The 23314-nt window shown below is 49.0% G+C and overlaps 1 protein-coding gene across 1 annotated transcript in view; it reads left to right on the top strand.

Annotated features, from left to right (window-relative positions):
* The first annotated feature begins 1791 nt into the window (after positions 1-1791).
* The window catches only part of SH3BP4 (SH3 domain binding protein 4), a 36806-nt gene continuing 15283 nt past the window's right edge, over positions 1792-23314 (top strand). Inside the window, exon 1 of the mRNA XM_030454601.1 lies at positions 1792-1951. The gene's annotated coding sequence lies outside the window, so the exon portion shown is untranslated. The remainder of the gene's footprint in view (positions 1952-23314) is intronic.

Genomic DNA, 23314 nt, shown 5'->3' with positions numbered 1-23314 from the left:
TGTGCTCATCCCTCTGTCCTGGGCTTAGCCTGACCTTCCACACCAGTGACGTGCCCAGTGTTCATCCTTGGTGCATCCTGGGAAAGAATCTGTCAGCTCCCAGGATGGGCAGGGAGTGATTTGGTATGAGCTGCTGCTTTGCAGAGAGGCAGGAGTTCAAGTTCCCCTGGAGACAGGGACTGACCACAAAGGGATCACGAGGCTGCCAAGATGAACTAGGTGGACGTCAGTCTCCTCTGTCCCAGCAGACAGCTCATCCAAAATGGTAGCGTTTGCCCCCAAAGCCAGTAAAGACGTTGGCCTGGGATGATCCAGAAGTCTCCACCATCACCTCCAGGGCTTCAGCTGTTTAGGAAAAGATGGCCATGAGTAAGAACAAACCAGAAGGTTGAGAAGCAGAGGAAAAAAAAAAATTATTTAAGCTTTGTCAGAGAAGGGAGAAGAGAGTGTGATTCACCCCTGACACAGACTAATTCATTTAAGAGCAAAATGGGACAATCCATGTTGCGAAACATCAGCTGGTTGCCATCAGAAGCTGTAATGGTGGAACCATTTGATAATTTACCATTTCTAATATAAAAACACGGAATGTGACAAGTAATTTTGGACTATGAGGTGTCAGAGAGACCTGAATTCAGCCCAGCACTGGCTGCATGAGATGAAGAACCCAGCAGCTCAAGAGAGGAACACAGTAAACACCCCGCTGCAATTAGAGAACTGGGTGATCCGGCTGGTGTCAGCTCCCCTTGGAGAAACCCCAAACCTCCCAAAACAAGGCACCAGAAACCAGCTCCCAGGTATGCTTTGAAGTGGTCTGACGCCTCGTTGCTTTGGTGCTGGATGAACAGAGCAGGCGAAAGGGCAGGATGAGGCTGAGGAGCCTCAGCTGGTATCTGGGATGGGGGGTTCAGCCCCCTCTCAGAACTCACAGCCACCCTCACTTTCAAGCCCTGTATCCCTCTGGAAGTGTGGGTGCAGGAGGAGTCAACACCAGGAAGAGGAAATTTAATCATCGCATCCCGATTAAAAGCCAGGAAAAAACAACAACGAGGGGTAGGAAGAGTGGTGGGGAGTGTAGGCTGCTCCCTCCTGCTTGCTGTGTCCATCCCCAGCCCGGTGCTCTCCTTGCTCCTGGTGCCCCGTTTCCTAAAGCAGCATCTGGGGTGGGATGTGCAATTACTCCAAGGGTTTTAATGAGCATGGAGCCTTTTTTTTAATTTTTTTTTTTGGCTGAGGGTCAGAGCCTTGGCAAGTTTGAGAGCCAGCATCTCGAATGGTGGTTAAACACAAGTCGTTGGGTTGTGCAATTTGTTGCTTTACTGGGTATGAAGATGTTTTAGCGTTTTCCTCCGTATTTCTTCCTGCTATCAGGATTTCCCGTCTCGGGAAAGCAGCATCAGAGGAGATTTTTCCTTCAGTCCCAAAGAGCACAGGATGCAGCATGGCACAGCGAGCTTTACAGCAAAGACACAGCACAGGCTGCGCCCCGTGGTCATGCAGCTTTCCCTAAAAACGCACGAAAATGCAACAAAACAAACGAGCGCAGCCTGAATTGCCCAGAGAGCACAAAAAAAAAAAGGGGGGGGGGGGGGCTCGAACAAAACCGCCCGGTTTGCACCAGCGAACTTCTTGCACAAGGACAGCCCCTTGCACACGGACACTGCCCCTCCCGCACACAGCCCAGCACAAGGACACTCCCTCCCGGGCCCTTCCCTCGCATCCCCCTCCCCGTTCCCTCTCCGTTACCGGATCCCCCCCCCCTCACCTCCTCCCTTACTTCCCAAATCCCCCGACCCCTTCCCGGCCCCGCCCCGTGACGTCACGCCAGCGCGCGCAGCGCGTGCCCGGCCGAGAGGCGCGAGCCAGCAGCAGCGGAGCCGAACGGTCCCGGTGGTGGTCCCGGTGTCGGTCCCGGTCCCCGGCTTGGACCCGGTGCCGCCAGCAAGAGCAAGTAAGAGCCGCGCTCCGGGAGGCGGTTCGGGAGGGTCCGGGTGGTGGCAGCGGCGGCTCCTCCTCCGGTAGCGGTTCCCTCAGGGGCTCCCGGTGCCGCCGGGGAAAAGTTTGTGGCGGCGCCGGCGCCGGGCGGGCGGCCGGAGCCCGCGGTTCCCCGCACCCCGCCCCGGGCCAGGCTGGGAGGCGGGGGGAGTGCTGGTGGCAGCTGTTGGACCCGGGCAGGGGGGGGACACGGGGGCTGTGGGGCTCGCGTGGGGAGGCAGTGGCCGCAGAGTTTGCGGGGCGGGGGTGCGGGCAGGGGGGGCGCCCGCAAGGCTGTGCGTGTGTGCAGTGCTGCGCGCGTGTTCAGCATTGTGCGTGTTCACGGATGCGTGTGCAGCGCTGTGCGTGTGCAAGGCAGCGTGCGTGTGTGCAGGGCTGTGCGTGTGTGCAAGGCTGTGCGTGTGCAGGGCTGTGCGTGTGCAAGGCTGCGTGTGTGCAAGGCTGTGCGTGTTTGCTGCGCTGTGCGCGCTCTGTGCACTCCGTGCCGCGCTAGTGTGTGCGCGCTGTGCAAGCGTGCAGCACTGGGCAGGGGTGTGCTGTGCGTGTGCGGCATGCGGGGACACACTGCTGTGGCTCTGCACACCCTGTGCTCTCCGTGTGCACCAGTATGTGCCGTGCGTGTGCAAGATGTGTGTCCAGGTTGCCTCCTGTGCATGTGGAGCCCGACCCGGGCACCCTGCCTGTTGTGTTCTGCCGGCGCTACCGGGAGGGGATGGGGACACCGGGGGAGAGGTCCCAGGCACCCTGCCGGAACAGCGGGGTGGGTACCAGTGTTGTGTTTGGCAGTGTGACCCCAGGGGTGAGGAGCAGGCATTTTTGACCCATGAACGTGCTGGGATGCCTCGCTGGAGAAGGCTAGGCTGGATTTTAATAAAATCATCGAATTATTATGGTTGGAAAAGACCTATCAGATCACTGAGTCCAACTGTTACCCCAACACAGCCAAAGCCACCATTAAACCGTGTCCTTCAACACTACAACTACACTTTTACATCCCTCCAGGGATGATGGAGGCTCCCCCCACTTCCCTGGGCAGCCTGTGCCAGGGCCTGGACAACTCTTTTGGGGAAGACATTGTTCCTCATATCCAATCTAAGCCCCCCCTGGCACAACTTGAGGCCATTTCCTTCTTTTCTTTCTGATCTCATCGCCCACGGGTGAGCCCTTCCCAGGGAGCTCAGGGTTGTTTTTAACAGCCTTCCACCACCTGTACCTGGCATTTATTTTCCAGGAGGGTGTGCAAAATCAGGCATCACCGATGTCATGGTGTCACTGACCTCTTTGCCCCTTGCTGGCTGCCTGAGGGGGGTTGTTTTGCAAGCAGGGGATATGATTCAAGGCTTGGTTGCTGCAGCAGCATCGTGTTGGGGATGCCCCCTCCCTGGAAGTGTTGGAGGTCAGGCTGGATGGCACTTGGAGCAACCTGGACTAATGGGAGGTGGCACTGCCCATGGCATTGGTGAGACTTAAGGTTCTTTCCAACCCAAAATCAGGATTTCTGGCAGGATAGTGTTTGTGCAGAAGGTGTGTTACAGGTAGGCACAGGTCAGGGGTGAGATGTTGCTGCCTCAGGCTGAGGTGCTGGAGTACCTGCTTGGGAATATTGGGGATTCCTGGGCATAAAGCTTTTCAGGAGCAAACACCTTGGCTGTGAGAGCAGCTCAGCAGTGCTTAAATTTGGAGCAATTTCTATACAAAGGGGGATGATGGCCACCTTGACACAGTTTTGTGCCTCTGTCCCAGGTAGAGCTGTGTCACATTTGGAGCCTATTAGAGACCTGGGGCTGTAAAAGGAGATATGATGCAAGATCTTGCAAATTCCCATCAAAGTGCAATGTCCATCACTGCCCCCACCCCCCCCATGGCCTGGCCTTCCTGCATGACACCACCTGAGATGGGCAGTAATTAACTTACAGCTGTTGATGAGCAGAGCAGCAGCATCCTGCAGGTAGAAGCTGGAGGTGAGCATGTGTTGTGTTGACATCTGTGTCTGGAGAGTGACACAGCCCACTCACCCCTGTGAGAAAGACTCAGCCTTTATTTCCTAGTGCCTGACTAGGTGATTGAGGTCCTTAGTTTGCTTCAAACAGACAAACAAAAATATACTGAGAATTTTGTCCTCCTGGGATGTCTTGGAGCTCTGAATATTTGTGTCTCATCCTGGATTTTGATACCCTGAAGCAGCATTGGTATGGGTGTCCTCAGGCAACACCTTCCTTTTTCTCCCTTTCCCCCTTTTTCTCCCTTTCCCCCTTTCTCCTTCCCAGCAGTCAGACACTTGCAGGGTAGCTGTGCTCTTCCTATGGGAAGCTTTAACCCCCAGCCCCAAGCAGCAAGAGGATGCTAAGGATGTTTGCTAGTTTGCCTTGCCATGGATCTGCAGCCTCCACCAAGCATGTGCCTTTCCTGACTGGGATTATTTTGCTGGCAAAGATGCCAGCTTTCCATATATATTTCCAAAATAACTCGGATGGGTCCATGGGAGAGAACATGCTTTTCAAAAGTAGCAGTATTGTTACTTTTAATCAAATAAAGCCTGAGCAGCATGATGCAGCGTGGAGTGATTGCTCGCCTCTGTGCTTGACATCATAATTATGTTTTCATTTTAATGAGAGGAAAACTATTTGTGAAGCAAAATATTTATTTTAGCCTGGTGGGGTTGTTCAGAAGAGCTTGCCTCTCTGTCAAGGAGGTGGTTTAAATGCTGCCTTTTTTTTTAAATGAGAAAAAGATTTCAATTTGGCGAGAAGCTTTTTTGGCAAGGGAGCTGGAGGTCAGGATGTGAAGTGAAATTTGCATCCTCCTTGGTCATTTTTTCAAGAGGTCTGAAAGTTGCATTGCCTTCTGGTTTGATGGGTGAATTTTTGATGGCAGCTGAAAAAGGAGATGTAAATAACCTCCTCCTGGAGTCTCTCAGCCTTAGTTTTGGCACCTGCCTTTCCTTTCCCAAATTCATTCTGAAAACACCTGAGCTTAGCAGACTGTCCTAGGGGATGCTGAGGAGGTGGGATGGGTTTCCAGCAGGTTGGAACTTTGCTGTCCATGCAAAGGGTGTACTTTGGGTTGGCAGGGCTCAACCCAGGTTGTCCAAACACCCAGCAGCATTGTAGAGGGCTGTCCTTGGCTGTAGAAGGGTGTCCGCATAGGTAAAGGGGTTACCCAAGCAAAGGGTAGAGCATTTCTTGCATGTTGGCTGTGGATGGACCTCACTTAGTGTTCAGGCACCAAGCAGCATGGTGGAGGGGTGACCGTGGAGGTGGAAGGGTGTCTGTGGTGGTGGAAAGGTTCCTCAAGCAGAGGATTGAGCATCTCTTGCGTGTAGGCTGTGGATAGTCCTGGGTGGATTAATCCAAGCTGCTCCCTAGAATCTGTAGAATGAGATTTTGGCTTAACAAGCACAAAACAAGTCCCCCCTCTCTGTCATTTCATGCAGAACCTGAGCTCCAATATCAGAGCCCATTCCTGTTCCCTTTTGCTTGCTTGTTGCCATTATGGCACAAACAATCTGTGTGTTAACCCAGGTAAGGGACCAGTGTTCAGGCATAGGGCTGTCACTTTTGGGGGATGTCCAAAGCTCCGTGCCAGCCCTGGCTGGGTCGGGGAATATGCAGAGCTCTTGGAGCTGGCATCTGAAAAACCTGCTGCCCACTGCTGCCAGGGCCTGGAAGCAAAGCCCAGAAGGGCCATGAAACCCTGGGGTATGCTGGTGAGCTGCAGGAGGGTTGCACCTCACCAAAGTGGTCCCATCTCTCTCCCTGGAGAACCCTAGCAGTTGTTAGGGGATAAGCAGGCAGCCTCACTCCCTGGTTACAAAGCTGCAGGGTTTGTTACATTCCAAAGTGCAGATTGCAGCCTCAGCTCCCTTTGTGGCCATAAATAATGTTTATTTTTGGAAAATCAAAAAGTAGAAAGCCCTTGCGGCACCTGTAGCATGTGCTGATGGAAGTAGGTCTTCCAGTGGGCAGTGGCATGTCCTGACATGGCCCTTTCCTTCCATCGTGGCTTTCTGAATAGGGTGGAGATGCTTGCTCCCAGCAGGTCAGGTAGCAGCATCTGGTTTTCATTGAATGCTCAAGGGATAGCTCAGTAACACCAAAAATATCCTCAGAGCCACGAAGAGGGATAATGTGCTGTACTGGGCACTGGATGAGCCAGAGCATGTCCAGAGAAGGGCAACAGAGCTGGGGAAGGGTCTGGAGCACAAGGAGTAGCTGAAGGAACTGGTGGTGTTTCAGCCTGGAGAAAAGGAGGCTGAGGGGAAACCTTCTCACTCTCTCCAGATCCCTGAAAGGAGATTGGAGTAAGGGGGGTCAGTCTCTTCTCCGTAGGGACAAGAGGAAATGTCCTCAAGTTGTATCAGGGGAGGTGTAGATTGAATATGAGGAACAATTTTTCCCCAGAAGGGAAACCCCACAGGCTGCCCAGGGCAGTGGTGGAGACACCACCCCTGAAGAGACTGAAAGGCCATATGGATGTGGTGCTGCTGGCCATGGTTTAGTAGTGATGGCCTTGATCTGAAAGGTCTTTTCCAACCAGAACAATTCTATGGTTCTATGGTTTTTTGAGGATACCAGTGGCATCTATCCACTCCCAAGGTCCTCGTTGCATCCTGGGGGGCTGAGTTTCTTCCAGTGGTCCTTGTATTTGTATGTTTCCACTCCCGTGAGGTCCTAAAGGAGTTGTAGTAGGGAGAGGAGTGAATATCAATGACTCACAGCAACAAGAAGGTGAGTGAGCTCCTGAAACCCCTTTGCTGCCTGGGTTGTTTTGCAGGCCTGTCTGGCAGCCATGCTCTCTTGTGTGTGTTGATGGTGTTTTGGGGGTAAACTTGTTTTTTGATGGGTCCAAGTATCTTAGAATCATAGAATCAGCTGGGTTGGAAAGGACCTCTGAGATCATCAAGTCCAGCCATTGATCCACTACCACTGTGGTTACCAGACCATGGCACTGAGTGCCACATCCAGTCTCTTCTTAAAAACTTCCAGGGATGGAGAATCCACCACCTCCCTGGGCAGCCCAATCCAATGCCTGATCACCCTCTCTGTAAAGAATTTCTTCCTCATATCCAACCTAAACCTCCCCTGGCAGAGCTTAAGCCCATGCCCTCTTGTCTTACTGGTATCTGCCTGGGAGAGGAGACCAACCCCCCCCGGCTCCAACCTCCTTTTAGGGAGTTGTAGAGAGTGATGAAGTCTTCCCCGAGACTCTGTGCTGACCATAAGACTTCCAAGAGGAAGGTTGATGTTTTGGGTGTGTTTTATGGTTTTTGAAGTCAGGCGTGTCCTATAAGCATTGTCCACTGTCTATTATATTTTTTTGGTAGGAACCTAGCACTGTCAGTGGAATGGCCAGTCTCCTGCTCTGCTTTTCCAAACCCTTTGACCAGTCCCCACGTAAAAATATCTTGTTTTTTAATCTACTGACTTCATTTGGATTTGTGCAAGGTTTTATTTTTGGTGCTAAGAGGTTCCCAACGGGCTGCTGGGGAGTGTTATGCTCTCCTTACTGATAAAAGAAAACAAATTGCAAGTCCTAGGGCTATGTGTTCCTGCATGCTCCTACACAAATAGGTGTTGCTGCTCCGCCTGGGCGAGGTGTTGCTTCAGACCCATCAGCAGGAAGGTGGTGTGCATTGCATCCCATCTCTTTTCCATCTGCAGCACGGTGGATATTCCAAGTCTCAAATCTGTATATATTAAAAGCCAGAGGTGGAAAGTGGAAAGTGGCAGAGTCATTTCTTTCCTTTTTTTTTTTTTTTTTTTTTTTAATACTCTCCTGTGTTTCTTCATCATCTGGGGGCTTTTGTTCAAATTTGTAGAAAGGTTGTAGTGAGGGGAGTGTCCATCTCTTCTCCCAAGGACCAAACAATAGAACAAGGGGAAATGGCCTCAGGTTATGCCAGGAGAGGTTTAGATTGGTTATGAGGAACAATTTCTTCCCTAAAAGGGTTGTCAGGCCTTAGACCATCCTGCCCAGGGCAGTAGTGGAGTCACCATCCCTGAAAGGCTTTAAAAACTATGTAGATGCAGTACTGAGGAACATGGTTTAGTGTTGGCCTTGGCAATGCTGGGTTAACAGTTGGACTTGATGAACTTGTCCTGGTTGGGATCTTCAACCTACTAGACATTTCCTGGAGATACAATGCAGCAGAGAGCAGGCAGGCTAGAGGGTTCCTTGAAAGTATTCAAGACAACTTCCTAACATAAGTGGTGAGTGCACCAACCGGGCAAGATGCCCTTCTAGACCTGCTCTTTGTGAACAGAGAAAGGCTGGTAGGAGATGTGACAATTAATAAGAGTTCTACGTTCTTGGAGATGACAGGATGGTGGGTAGCAAAACTACTACCCTAGACTTCTGAAGGGCAAAGTTTACCCTCTTCAGCAGCCTGATGGCCAGAATCCTTTGGGAATCTGTTCTGAAGGATAAAAGAGTCAGGAAGAATGGATGCTCTTTAAGAAGGAAGTCTTGAAGGTGCAGGAACAGGCCATCCCCAAGAGCTGTAAGGGAGGGGGGTCACTGGCACAGAAGACCAGCCTGGCTCTCAAGAAAGGTCTCAAGACCTTTGGCTCTCAAGAAAAAAAAGAATTTACAACCACTGGAGGAAGGGGCAGGACACTCATGAAAACTACAAAAATGCTGTGAGGCGATGCAGGGAGGGAATTAGTAAGTCCAAAGCCCAGCTAGAAATTAATCTGGCCTGCATGGTTAAGGATAACAATAAAAGGTTTTTAAAGTATCCTAAGAATAAAAGAAACACTGGGTGACCCCCCCATCACCTGATAAATGTAGGAGTGAACATGGTAACAAAAGATGAGGAACTTCATCTGGTGGGTGTTGTCCCTGCCCATGGCAGGGGCTTGGAACTGGGTGATCATTAAGATCCCTTCCAAGCCAAACCAGTCTGGGATTCTGGAAGTCACCAGCAACATGTTGTGGGGGAGCGTGAGCCAGGTTGGGCTGAGCTAGAGGGGTTTGAGTTGGGATTTAGTCCCTGGCTGAGTCTGGCTGGAGCTGTTGGCTCCTGCTCTCACAGATGTGAGAGGTACAGATGTGGCTTCAGCAAGTGGTGGGATTGGTTGCAGCATCCTTCAGTTTGCTGGGAGAAGGCACTGGAGTTGCCAGTCTAGAAGACACTTCCACCAGGTAAAGGGTGTGAAGGAAGGGAGCAAAAACAGGAACATGTACAGGAACTTGAATAATGAATGTGGTGGTTGCACAAGGAGTCGAGACCAAAATCTCCCAGATCTTGTGTGCATCCAGGAGTAAAAATAATCGTGTTTATTGTAGGAGATGTTAAAGCTTTAACTCCTGTGGTTTTTTTTCTGATGCTGTGCCATCATCTTCATTCATGTCTGTTGCTGGAGCAGCAGGAGGGGATGCGGGGTCCCTGGGCGCAGGGGCTACAACAACTATAATTAAACAAAGAGAAACTGCTTTTTTTTTTTTTTTTTTTTTAAACTGATCCAACTTCCGGAAAATGGTAACTAGTTAAAGGGAGGGGGAAACAAAACAAGCCTTCGCCTGGCCAGAAAAAGCCTCCTCACCTCTGTGGCATTTCCTTGCTTTCTTTTTCCCCCTCGCTAGCCTCCCTCCCAGCCCCTCGCATTGAAATCCTGCCATGAGATTAGCTCTGCTGGGGTGGGGTTGCTCTCAGCCAGCATGAGAAGCCTTTCCCACCCAGCAGCATCCACACAAACCCCTGGAAATTGCATAGTCCCTCGCATCCATGTTTTTTTGACCCGCCCCCCTTGCTAAATAACCAAAACAAAACATCATTAGCTTTTTTTTTTTTTTTTTTTTTACTGTGCTGTGTGGTGGAGATTCAGCTGTTGAAGTCCCTAAGGAAGAGCAGGGAATGATTCCCACTGATCTTGTTGGGGATCAGAAGAGCAGCAGCCACAAAGCAAGCTTTTCTTTTGGCCTTGGCTAGCGTTTTGCTTCGTTACCTCTGGGAGAGCACTGGGAACAAAGTATTTACTGTCCCTGGGAGATGGCGATTACTCTGTCAACAAAACAGCTCACCCATGCTGCTGGCTCTGGCCTTGACATCATCTGCAGAATGATGAGCAGTGTTTGCTTCCTGGAGCTTATCTCCTCCCTTTGTGCCAGGAAAGATGCTCTGGGATTGGGACATCAGGCTGGTGGGTCTCCCTCTGTCCCTCTGTCCCTCTGTCCCTCTGTCCCTCTGTCCCTCCGTCCCTCCACTCCAGCTTTGCCTGGGATTTCTCCAGGTGGAGTTTGTCCTGCTCAGCCTGAAGGTGAAAAGTAAATAAAGGTTTGATGGGGAGTGGGTGGGTTTTGTTTGAGGGTTGGTTTTTTTTTTTGCTTTTTGATTTAAGCTGCTCACAGTCAACAAAGGCTGCTGAGAAACAGCCATCAGTAAGTGCTTCCAAGTAATTTTTCCTATCTCTTGCTGCTCCTGAGGTATGAGCTGGAGCAGCACAGCCTGGAAGTTAATCACTGCGGAAAAACGCTTTAATTAACTCAATTAGCCAGACGGCCCGTCTGGACTCCTGGTGAGATCTGTGAAACAAGGTCACAAACTCCATCCCGGTGACAAGGGACATACACCAACTTATTCCAGTCCTTGGGGCTGTGCTGTAGTCTCCAGAGCATCTCTGTTCCTGGACTTAAAGGGAATGCAAGATGATTTTCCAGGAGGTGTGTAAAAATGTCACGTTGACATTGAGCACAGGTCCCAAATGCTTTTGGATGAGTAGGGCTTCCTTATTTTTTGTTCCTCTGCCTGATTTTTTAGCACCTTGCCCTGCAGCAGGTCTGGCTGGAGCAGCTGGTGCCTCTCCAGCTCCTGCTCTGCCTATTAATAGCTGTTAAAATGTTCACCAAATCTGGGATGCAGGACATGACCAAGCATGGAAACAGGGAGAAAAAAAATAAAAGAAAAAGCTTTAGACCAGAGGAATGCAGAGCCCTGCAGTGAGTATTTGGGGAGGGTGAATGTTTATACCCTTCCCTGGGGTTGCCCTGCAGCAGGGGTGACCTTTCTGTCACAGCTTTATCCTTGTTTCAAACCTTCACCTTAACAAGAATCCCAGGGGAAAGCTGGTTGCCATCCTGCTGCCACTTTTCCTGCTAACTGGTCAGGATGGGAAACCCAGGACATGCAGGCAGAGGTTTGGGTACTACTGGATAACTGATGGGGGGAAACTGAGGCACAGAGCATCACCATTGAGTTGATTCATGCAGGAGGATGATCTCAGGGTCCAGCCCTGGTCTCTGCAGTCATGGGCCTCCAAAACTATGCTTTAAAATTACTTCAAATATGCATTTAAGGCAGTAAAAATAATAAATCACTGGATCCAGATTGCACTGCGGTCAGGCAAGTTAAAAGGGATAAAATATTTTCATTTTCACCTAATGTTATGGGGATGGTGACTGGAAAGTGGGAATGCCAGCTCTGCATCATATTCCCCAGATTGGTGGGGGAAGGGGAAGCATTTGGTTTTAGGAAAGGGCAGGTGGTTCCTGGCAGTGCTTTTGTCCTCCCTTTTGCCTTCGAGCATAAAACCCTTCTCCCACACACAAAAAATGTGAGTAATGTTAGAGAAATTTGGGATGAGGCCCAGTGGACGATCGGAAATCCGCTAAGCACAGCTCTGACTTCTTGAACTAAAAGCTGCCAAATTAATAATGTGGCAGATAAAGAGCAGACACTGAAGGATTATATTTTATGTTGGTGCTCTGCTTTATCTCCCTTAAAACTTCACTCTGCAAAATGGCTTTTTTTATCAGTTTGGTATATTTGTTTTCTGCTGAAGTACTATCATGTTGTTAGTTGTCTTGTTGAAAAAGAAGCTGACAGTTAAGCACTAAATTTAAAAAAAATGCAGGCTATCTTGTGAACACGTGATGTATTCTGGTTAAGAGTGTTTACACAGACTCTGAGAGCTATAAATGTTGTTTACTGGGATAGTGCATGGGAAAAAAAGCTGAATTAGTGTAAAAGTGGAGAGTTGGGAGGCTAGAATGTTGGTAATATGGGATGAGGTAGCTGTCTCTCTTTTGTTTTATTTTACTACACAAGACAGTGCCAAAAAGTTTCCATTTTTGTCCTGTTGATCCAGTGCTTAAGTCATTCTTCTAAATATAAATTTTTACAAGTGCATCGGCTGTGTCTGGGATTTCCCATCTTTTATGTGGCACTTCAAGCAAGTTTTAATTAAAAGGAAAAAAAAAAAAAAGGTCCATCTGCATTGGTTTGATATTCAGGCTCTCTTTTCCCATCAAAAGCATGTCTCACTGTGGCCTGACCCTGACCCTTTGACAGCAAAGCCCTTGCAGGCTCCTGGAAAGCTCTTGCTGCCTTCTCTGCTCTCTGCTTCTCCTTGCCCAAAGATCTGCTGCACTTCTGGATGCAAGTGGCACTGAGGCATGGAAGAGCTTGATCCTAAAGGGGAGAAAATCTGAGGTGTTGCTGTGAAAGATGCTGAGAAAAGGAGGTGGTGTCTAGGCAAGGTGGTAAAAATGTCCAGGGATGGTGTCCTGGCATGTTGGTAATACCTGGAATTGTCTCCTCTAGCCAGCAGCCTGCTGCTTGTAAATTCCAACACCTGCTTTAGATATAGAGCCAAAATTAAAATACACACATTGCCGTGCTTATCAAAGCAGCCTTGAAGCAGAGTTAGTGGTGGGATTGAAGTTTCCTTCCACAGAAATTAATAGACACAGCAGGTTCTTTGCTGCTCATGGCCAACATTCAGCTGGCCCAAGGCATCTGTCCCTGAATACGGTGGGACATGACATTTTTAACTTGGTTTTAATCCTTACTTTCTAAAACAAGGCATTCTTCTAGAGACTTGACAAGCTTCAGGCTTCTCTATATTCCCCTTATCTTTTTTTCTCTAATAAGAGGACTTGTGTGTTGGCCTTAGGCAGCCCTACACGGTGGCTGATGGGGCTTCACCCCTAATTCAAGCTGCAAGAATCTGAAACTTGTCTGTGTGGTGTCAGACACACAGAGATCTCACACAGGTCTCAGAGATCTCAGTGGGATTGCCAGTTGGAAATATTCCCTCTGTAGTGGCCTAGAGCTGCCTAATTCATTAGGGGATGCTCTTAATGAAGAGGTGTCACTGTAGATTGAAGCTCATGCTCGAGGGTGTTCTGTGCTTGCAAGAAGTGCAACAAAGTTTTAGAAACCAGCTCTGCTCAACCCCAAAAGCTCTGCTTTGAGCAGGGAAGAATCTACTTCCAGATGGCTTTCAGACTGGATCTGAGACTCAGCTGTGAGAGGTGTTTTGAGTGAAGGTGTGGTTTTGCTAGATTTACAGAAAAGATCATTTCTGTGCCCAAGCATCTTGCTAAAGAAATGAGTCTTTCCCCAAAATGGTTCATCTTGAAGAAGGTTCTGTCCAAACAGACAGATACAGCATGTCTTTGACATAGCACACAGGACAGACAGAGGTTTTTTTTGTACTGCATCAGTTTTGAGAGCATCCAGCTAAGGGCCTCCTGTATTTTCAACTAAACAGTTCAAAGTGCCTGACTTTATTTGCAGATAAACCCTTCCCATCAACACTTAGGCCTTAAAATGATGAAATCAGTTTCTTATCAACCCTCTGACCCATGGTGATGGGATGGAGCAGCTTTTAACCTGGTGAGGCCTAAACCCATAAACTCTGAAGCACAGAGAGATGATGTGGGTGGTGTTATTTTGCATTTTTCCCTTCCTGGTGCTGTTGATGGTGTGGAAAATGCTTGGAGGCACAGCTTGGATTGCATCTGGCATCTCTCACCCCCAGGTCGCCTTCCTTGCACTTAATTTGCAGGTTGCACGAAGCCTCCCTGCAGTTTGACAGGCTTTAATTTCAGGGGTAACTAATTAAACCAGCAGGCGTGGTGTTTGCTCTTGTGTTGTATAAACACTGTCCTGTTTTGGTGTAGCTCAAACACCCTCCTGGCTGGCAGAGGTGGGTGCCTGCACCTGGAAAGTTAATTCCCACCTGTGGACAAACTCTAATCTAAATTAATGCAAGGATTTTGCTGTTGGAAACTGCCTAGAATTGACCACGTGGTCTTTTGGACTGATGTTCTGAATCTGGTGTTAAAAGTGTGCTCGGAATTGATGCAGGGACATGTTCTGGGAGGGGGCTGCAACTAGCTGGATTTGCAGGAGAGATCAAATTGTAAGACAAGGGCTTTATTTCAGCAAATAGTTGTCTAGCCTGGAGAAAAGGAGGCTGAGGGGAGACCTTCCTGCTCTCTACAGCTCCCTGAAAGGAGGCAGGAGCAAGGAGGGGTTGGCCTCCCAAGTAACAAGCAATACAGAAGACAATGATCTGAAGTTTTGCCAGGGGAAGTTTACATTGGCTATTAGGAACAATTTATTCCCCAGAAGGTTGTCAGGCCCCTGACCAGTCTGCCTATGGCAGTGGTGGAGTCACCATCCCTGGAGGGATTTAAAAGCTGTATAGATGTGATGCTGAGGCTCATGGTTTAGTGGAGACCATGGCAGTGCTGGGTTAACAGGGGAACTTGATCTGAAAGGTCTCTTCAAACCAAAATGATTCCATTGTTTTAAGTCTTAATCCTCACTCGGGACTGAAGCACGTCTGTCCTCACCTCTCCTTTTGGCTCTGTGCCTTCTGAATGGGATCATCACCTTGGGTTTTGCTCTCCAGGTATCATACTGCTTCCAATGACCCTGCCCTCTTTTCAACAAGGATTTGTGGACCAGGGGTTGGGTTCAAATGTAGAGAATGCTGTGGAGCAAGCAACCCACAGTCTGGTTTAGGCCCAGTGTTTTTTTCCTATTAGAGGTGCTTAAACCCAGGTACTTAAACCTGCTTAAAACCAGGTACTAAGCATAGGCATGCTTAGGACACAAGCTGGGGACAAAACCTCTCTTTTAGTCCTAAAATGAATGTCTTGACTGAGGACAGGAGTAAGTCCAGCTGGTCTGTGTGCTGTGGCCATATCCTAGCTACCTGCTTATAAAGTCATTTTTTTGAGTGGCACAAATGGTTGCTGCATGCCTACCCTACCCGTGGCATTTGCATCACCTTTTCAAATGATGAGCAGGACCAAGCAGGACCAATTTTTTTCAGCCTTTTGACATTTTTTTTGCACAAGGAAGTGGTCTATGAGGGGAAGATACGTTTTGGTGGAGTACTTGGGCAGGGAGAAATGCATGGACTTGGCTGTGTTGGTGTACAGACAAATTGGAGTAAGCTCATCCCTGGTGGGCTAGCTCATTTCTGGAGCTTTTTGTTGTCTTCTCTCTGTGTTGCTGAATCAGTTGTGGTGCCAACCTCCCTGTCCAGCAGTGCAAGTGACTTTTCCAGTGCCTGCCTTTCTCTGATCACACTGGTGGGACTGGTTTCCCAACATTGCAGCTGGGGACCAAGGAGGGCACGTGGCACCAGCAATTCAGCTGAGAACAGCTACTTTTTTCCCATCAGACAAAGCTGAAATTAGTGAAGGGTGATGGAGACAGGACTCAGAAGTGTTGGTGCTGTTGGAGCTCTGTCATTATATCTACCTGGGGAGAACACAGTTTTTCAGGGACTCTGTTGCTTAAGCTTTTCACAGCTCTTGAAGTCTAAATTAGTGTCCAGATTACCTTAAGTGAGGACACCTCCTATGTCTGTATTTCTCCTGTACTCCTGAGAGTATTGTGATAGTGAATTGCTCCTAGATTTTCTCAGTGAAAGCCTTTTACTGTGCTTAAAGTTCTTCTGGTTAATTTGGTGTCCTGAGATGGGAAGGAGGGATTTCCCCCTCCCCCCAACTTCATTGGCTGTTAAAGGGGTGGTTCTTGCAGCACCCATGGAGACAGCAAACCACTTCACCTCCTTTTAGTTTTCTGTGGTTGCCCTTAGCCTGTTCTTTGTGGATGTTGCCCCAGAATCTCACAGGGGGAGAAGGGGGGGGGAGGGGAGGGGATGAAAAAGCATCTCTTCCACCACAGTATCACAAGGGAGCAATGTATGTGATTTATTCTGGTGATGGCCCTAGGTGGGGCCACAGTGTGGTTTTAATACCATTCTTCTGTCACCTGAGAGCATGCCACAAGCAGGCTGAGAGGGGGCTGGCAGCAGCTGAAGAGCTTTGCCCAGCATCCCTGCTCTAGACCAGCTCATGTGGACATCTATGCCAGGGTACCCCAATGGGTCTGCAGTGCTTCAAAAAGAAAAGGAGAGATTTTCCTCCTCTTCCAAGGCAGAGGATGCTGAATATGAGCCATGGGCAGAATGTCTTGTCAGACAAGACTCTTTCTTCAAAAGTGTCTCCCTCTGGGCAGGAGCCTGGTGTGATGGTGGCTCTGAAAAATCTGTTTTTTGTTTGTCCTCTGCCACCAATTGCCCATGTGAGCTTACACTGTTGCTTGATCTTCCCCTTGTTTGAAAGGCACTTGGTCCTTGCTTTTGGTGCTAAGTGTTCTGCAAGAGCAGTCTTGCTTTGTCTGAGCTCTTGGACTGCTGAAAGACTTCAGAGGGGCTATAAGGACTTGGAGAAAGATGCTCTCCTGGTCTCATTTTCTCTCCAAATGTTTTAAACTTGAGTTTGCAGCTTTTACATTTAACCCCTGGGAGCTGTGATTGTGGCCTGGGAGTGCTGAATGTGATTCTGGGTTTTCATGCTTTTGTTGGTCCTCTTGGGAACTTCACTGGAACAAACCTTTTGTCCTTGCAGAGGACTATCCATCCACAGCTCCCTGTTAAAAAAAAAACAAAAAACACAAAACCAAAACTACCTTTGGGATTGCCCCAGCTGAATTAGGAAGTATTTTCTTTCTTGGAAGAATATTGGGGGCACAGTAGGGAGAGAATGGATTGGGACTGAACTTTGCTGCTTCGTTTTTGAGGGCTGGTGGATATCAGATGGAGCTGGTAAGAGCCTCTTCCTGATGGTGGTGGGGTTTCCACCACATGGGCAGCAGACCCATGGAATTCCTTGCTGAAGGGCATCATGGAGGCAAAAAGTGTATGTGAGTTTCAGAGAAGAGTAAACAAGTTCTCTTTTGGAAAAGAGATCCAGCTGAGGTTGGAAAAGGGGCAGAGCATCTCTGGTTGTGGTCTTTCCTTGCTGGTCTCCTAGTCTCTTTCTTGAGGTGTTTGCCTTCAGTTACATTCCTTCACCATGGGATGTTTGGGCAGATGCTTCCTTTTTTATTTATTTATTATGAGTTTTGTAGAACAGAGAAGTCTGTTCTCTGGGTGTGAGCTCAGTGCCAGGGATTTGGCAGCTGCAGCTGTGCCATCAGCAGCATTCAGGTCATACCTGACCCAGTGTTTTCTCCTGACTTGGTGACTGATTTGCATGGGACATGGTGACCAAAATCAGTGGGTGCTGGGCTGGCACCTGTACGTGGCAGCAGCAGGAGATCTGGTGGGAAAAGCACACTCCCTGTAAGCCTGGTCTGTGTTTGAGTCACTTGAAAGTCAGCACTGGAGACCTATCCAATGGGAGTCATGCTCCAAAGTTGTTGCTATAAGAGGAAACTTTCCTATCCTTGCTGCTTCACTTGCCAAGGGTGACATCCTCATCAGGGAAACTGCAGTGGGCACCAGGTGCCAGCAGACACCTAGGACACTCGTTCAGTCATCACTAATTTTTCTCTCTCCTACCTCTGCCCTGTAGAATCGCACAGTAGTTTGGGTCAGAAGGGACGTTTGAAGTTGATCCAGTGCAACACACCTGCAGCAAGCAGGGACACATTCCAGCAGGCCAGGTTGTTCCAAGCTCCATCCAACCTTGAACACTTCCAGGGATGGGGCAGCCACAGCTTCTCTGGACAGCCTGAGCCAGTGTCTCACCACCCTTACAGCACCGCATAATTTACTAATATCTCATCTAAATCTCTTCCAGCTTGAAACTGTTTCCCCTTGTCCTGTCACTCCATGCCCTTGTCATGCCCTTCCCAGCTTTCCTGTAGCCTCTTCAGATACTGGAATGTGCTCTAAGATCTTCCCAGAGCCTTCTCTTCTCCAGACAGAACAACCCCTCTCTCAGCTTGTCTCCCATAATAGAGGTGCTCCAGCCCTCGGATCATCTTCATGGCCTCCTCTGGACTCAAGCCAACAGCTCCGTGTCCTTCTTGTCCTGGGGACCCTGGAACTGGACCCAGCACTCTCACCAGAAGAGAGGCAGAGAATTCCCTTCTATCAAACCTGCCATGTCTGCCTTGCCCTCAGCTGGCAGGAGCAGAGCCTGGCTTAAGCTCATAGTCAGGATTTTTTTGTCAGTCTTTGCTTGGGCTGGAGGGAACAGGACAGTGTCATGTGAGACTGTCCTCCAGCCAGCTCTGCTGCCCTTGTGATGCTTGAATGTGGATGCTGGGTGTGATCATCCCTACCACTTGCCATGCATGGGGGGATCAGGTCCAAAGCAAACGCCCTGGGAGATAAAGGCAATATGGAAGGGTCCTGACATTTCTACAAGTCTCTTCTTGTTTTCTAGAAGAGGGACTAAAGTGACTTGTTTCCTGTTCTGGCACATTGGCAGCTCTGAGGTTTGTTCTGGGGAGTACATGAGTTTATGACAATGTCCTCTTTCTCCTACAAAGAGCTTGTGTTTCACGTTGAGTTAAGGGGTGGCTTACTTTTGACTGGGCTTTGTTTTTAATTTTGATTTTTGAAGATAAAAGCATTGGCTTTGCAAATATAAGGGGTAAAGTTGGAGGAGATAAGAGAATGTTGGCAAGGTCAGATGTCACCAGAGCATGCAGCACTGCTAGCACTGAATGTGCAAAATGCTCGGTCTGGCTCCTGGAGGGAAAAAATGCAACCAACCAAACATCAGAAAACATCAGCCACCCTTCCCCACCCATCTTCCCCAGCAGGGCTCACACTGCCTTACTGAAGAGGTCAGAATACTGAAGATGCTTTGTCTCCAGAACATCTCCTATCCTCCCTACTAACCAAACCCCATCAGTCTCTGCTGGCATGCAACTACCACAAGGTATTTGGAGACCCTTGGAGGTGTCCCATGGCCAGAGGACACCTCCCTGTGTTGCAGGGCATCTCCAGGTAGTGATGGATATGCTGTATGACCATTCATGCAAATGAGGAGTCAGCCAGGAACCCATCTGTCTAGGACTGACCTCAGAGATGAGTAGCAAGAGACCACCAGCAGTTTCAAAAGTGCTGTCCCACTCTTGTAGGAGGCTGCAGAAGGCCTAGTTTGGTCTCTGCTGAGGTTACTGATTTAGAAGATGCTGTGTTTTTCACATGCAGTGGAAGATCTGTTAACACAGATGTGGAAAAAGCATGCACATTTCTAGATGTCATTCTCTGCTGGGTAGAAGTGTGCTGAGTTATTCAAGTCCAATGGCCATGGTTGTGTTGTAATGTAGTCATTAGGAAGCTCTTGAAGGTGAAGAATCTGTAGGCTAAACCAAGATCTTAAAGTAGACCCTTTGCTAAAATTTGGCATTTTTAGCCAAAGAAAAAGAGATAAAAAATGGGCTCTTTGGGTGGCCATTGTACACTGCAATGACAGAATATATTTGATATTGGTGGTCCCAGGCAGATCTGCTCACAGTCCCTGAGCAGACAGTCATCAGGTCTGGGGCAGCCCCTGGGATTCCAGGAGGAATCTCTTCTGTGACTGGTTCCATGGTCTTGAGTTACTTGAATTTTTGTGACTGATAAAAGCAACATTTTCAGTAAATTCACTGTGTTGGGAGAATGTGCTCTGTGGGCAGCATGGTGGTTCTGGTAAATTGATTTCTAGGCACAAAGAGTTAAATTTGATTGGTTTTGTACAAAATGGACAGTCAAAAGAAGCCTCCAAAACCACTCATCTTTGTAGGGGAGCTGGGGAGATTGACTTTGGAGAAGGAAAAGGCAAATTGAAAGCTATTAGAACCAAGTGCTTGGTATTGGTCTTGGCTTTGGTGTGGAGAGGACAGTGAGATGGAGGTGGACTTTCCACAAGGGCATGTAGTGATAAGGGGGAACAGCTTCAAGCTGAAAGAGGGGAGATTTAGATAAGATCTTAGGAAGAAATTCTTTGCTGTGAGCGTGGTGAGACACTGGGCCAGGTTGCCCAGAGAAGCTGTGGCTGTCCCATCCCTGGAAATGTTGAATGCCAGGCTGAATGGGGCTCAGAGCAACAGGGTCTAGCTGAAGGCGTTCCTGCCCATGGCAGGGGGTTGGATGATCTTTAAGATCATCTTCTGACCCAAATTATTCTGTGACTCCAGAATTAGAAGTTTGCTCTTCTCCTCCCTCCTTTCAGTTTGTCGCTAAGAGAAGGTAAAAGATTTCCCTTCAACTTATACCATGGGCTTAGACCTTGACAGACTTTAAGCATTACCTGGGGAGAGCAGGTATGCAGGAGTTATGGTTATTGCAAGGTTGACCCATCTTGTGTCACAGTGGCTCCTGCTGCTTCCCGTGGGCCCGTGTGTGCCATAGTGGGATGGACCCAGCATCTCCAAGGTGAGCAAGGCTGGGTGCATCAGTCCTCCCCTCCTGCCTCTGCTGGTGGGGGTACCAGGTACTGCCTTTCCTTTCCTGGCCCCATCTTGAGCTCCAGTGGTGCTTGGTACTGCCCAGCCCCAACAGTGCTCCCCACTCTCTGAGGCTTATCAGTGCAAATTCTTGGCATTCAGGGATTTTCCATCACCCAGATTCTCCTCTCCTGCTTACGCTGGGCGGCAGCCGATGCTTGTTGGAGAAGACCTCCCCTTGGCCAGCAGTAGGTCCTGCTTCCCACCTTTGCATTTCCAGGTGTTCCTGTGTTTATATTTCATTTCTTGGCATGATGGATCGAACTGGGAGGACAGGGCTTTGCTGCCATCCCCCCCCCTGTACCACAGGGAGGTCTCGGGAGGTGCTCCGTGGGATCTATAGGGCCGGAAAGGGAAAGTCTGTGGTTGAGTTATCGAGCTAAGCCACCCTGGACAGTTTGCAGAAGTTATTTTTAACCTTTTCAGTTCTGATGCCTGCTGGGAAGGGATGTGGTTAGAAGTCAGCTGAGCACCATGCATTCAAACACTGCAGAAAACAGACATTTTGGGGGGGTTTATTAGGTTTCAAAAGTTTTGGGTTTTTTTAAAGGTGCTGTACTGTCATCAGCCATAGACCCTTCCCAGACTTGCTGCTGCTCTGTGTCTGGTGGAGAGGAGATCCAGGAGTCAGCAGGACTCTGATTCCAGACCCTGGGTATCCTCACTCTTCTTGGCTTGCTCTTGAAAGTGCTTCCACCTCTGGAGAAGTGGCCAGGAGCACCTCTAAGGCTGTCCACACATCACAGAATCACAGACTGATTTGGGTAGGAAGAGACCTTAAAGATCATCTAGTTCCAACCCTCTGGCCATGGGCTGGGACACCAGGTCTCATTTGTCCCTCCCCAAAAAGTGTGTTCATAGCCCCAGTTAAATCCATGCTCTGCAAATCCCTGATGGAGACAGCTCTACTGTTTCCCTGGTGGGTGACTCACAGGCTGAGCATCTCGTGGTGTCCTCCAGGCCAGCAGAAGCTTTGCAGATGAGAAGGGGAGGAAATGGAACTTCTGTGTCACACCACATCACGTCAGCATAAGGCAGCAAGGGGCATGAATCTGGAGACTTGGTCCATTCTATATTGTGCTGCTCTGAGAGCAGCTCTGCAAAAGTGCCTGGGAAAGCTGGTGAGGGTTGGCAGGGTGCTGGCCAGCAGCCATGGGAATGTGCTCTTTGGGGCTAAAGCTTTGTCCAACCCTTAGCAAAGCCAATGTCAGATTTTGGTAAAGATGGTGAGATGGCTGCTATGGTGTGGTGTAACCACCACAGAGCCCCAGCCCAGGCAGCTGTTGGTTTCCTTGAGAAGGGGGATGCAGGTCGCAGGTCCTCCTGGATTGCATTTCCCTTCCAGCACTGCCTCTCCCTTGTAGGAGGAAAAAAAAATTGGTTGGAAAAGTGGGTGCCTTGGAGCTGATTGCATGAGGAGATGCCATTGCCTTCCTTGCTCATGTGGGGCAAGCAATGGCTGCTCTGCAGTTTTGTCCCCCCTCCCTCCCCCCCATTTCATTTCAGATGCTGTTTATGGCTTTGGGTAAACAGATGGGGCTGAGATTTTTTCCTAGTCTATATTTAACCCTAGACATTATTTAAAGTGCTTTCAGAGGAGTTAGCAGACCATTGTCTCAGCCATGGCTGCAGGAGTGATTTCTAAACAAATCTTGCTCTTTCAACCCATTTCCCTCCCACCCTGCTCCCAGCTGTATCCTCTCATTCTCACATAGCCCAACTTGGAAGGCTCATCCTTACTGCTTATACGTCCTACCTCTGCATTCAGAAACATCTCAGGGGCTGTCAGCTCCCATACAGGACTCCCATCCCAAGTCCAGCTGTGTGTCCAGGCGGTAGAATGCTCCCCCAGCCTCTCATCTCTGTGTGTTAAGAGCATTGCTTCATCCAGGATGGACTGAGATGGAGCCAAGGTGCTGCTTTTGGGAGATAAAACATACTCATTTTGATGTATGTTTGTGCTGCTTTTTGAGACTGTAGGGTGTGTGTAAGGGTTTTTTTTCCACACAGTCACATCTCTCAGGCCTTTAGCATAAATCTTTCCATATAGTTCCATAAACAGGACCATGGGGGTGCCTCCACATGGCAATGCCAGGCACCGTGAGATGTGTGCTATGGCAGTGAGAGTTTTCAGTACACAGCTGTAGTGATTGGCATAAAAATTTTCTTGGTACTGGACTACCAGGCAAGTCTTTAAAAATGTAATTGTGGTTTGGTCCACAGGGTAAAAAAACACCTCCCTGTCCTTGGTCTCTTTCTTGATTTTTGCAGCACTCACCTGTGGGCTGGCAGGAGGTTTCTGGATTTTAACAGGATTGTGTTCAAACCATTTGGCATTTCCAACCCTCTGGCCATGGGCTCTAAATTGAAGAGACTTGGACTCGACAGATGGACCACTCAGTCCATAAGGAACTGGCTGAATGGTCACACACAGAGAGGTGCAGTCACCAGTTTGATGTCCAAGTGGTGACCAATGACAAGTGGTGTTCCTCAGGAGATGGTGTTGGGACCAGCACTGTTCAACATCTGTGTTGGTGACGTGGACCAACTGCACCCTCAGGAAGTTTCCCAAAAAGGTGTTCCCTTGAATTGTTGAAGGCCATGTTGAATGGGGCTTGGAGCAACCTCTTCTGGTGGAAGATGTCCCTGCCCATGGCAGAGGGTTGGAATTTAGATGATCTCTAAGGTCCCTTCCAACCCTGACCATTTTAGGATTCTGTGCTAAAACTGGTGAAAACTTTGCCACTTGAGCTGTTTCTGCAATGACAATGCTGCATAACTCGTAGTGGATTTGTGCCTGTGTAGCTGTGGAGGCCTTGAACCTTCCACCTAAGGAAGGGA

This window comes from Calypte anna, chromosome 7, assembly GCF_003957555.1.
Source record: "Calypte anna isolate BGI_N300 chromosome 7, bCalAnn1_v1.p, whole genome shotgun sequence".
NCBI classification, from domain to species: Eukaryota; Metazoa; Chordata; class Aves; order Apodiformes; family Trochilidae; genus Calypte; species Calypte anna.
The sequence above is the reverse complement of the archived record's forward strand: the minus strand, read 5'-3'. Positions and strand labels throughout refer to the sequence as shown.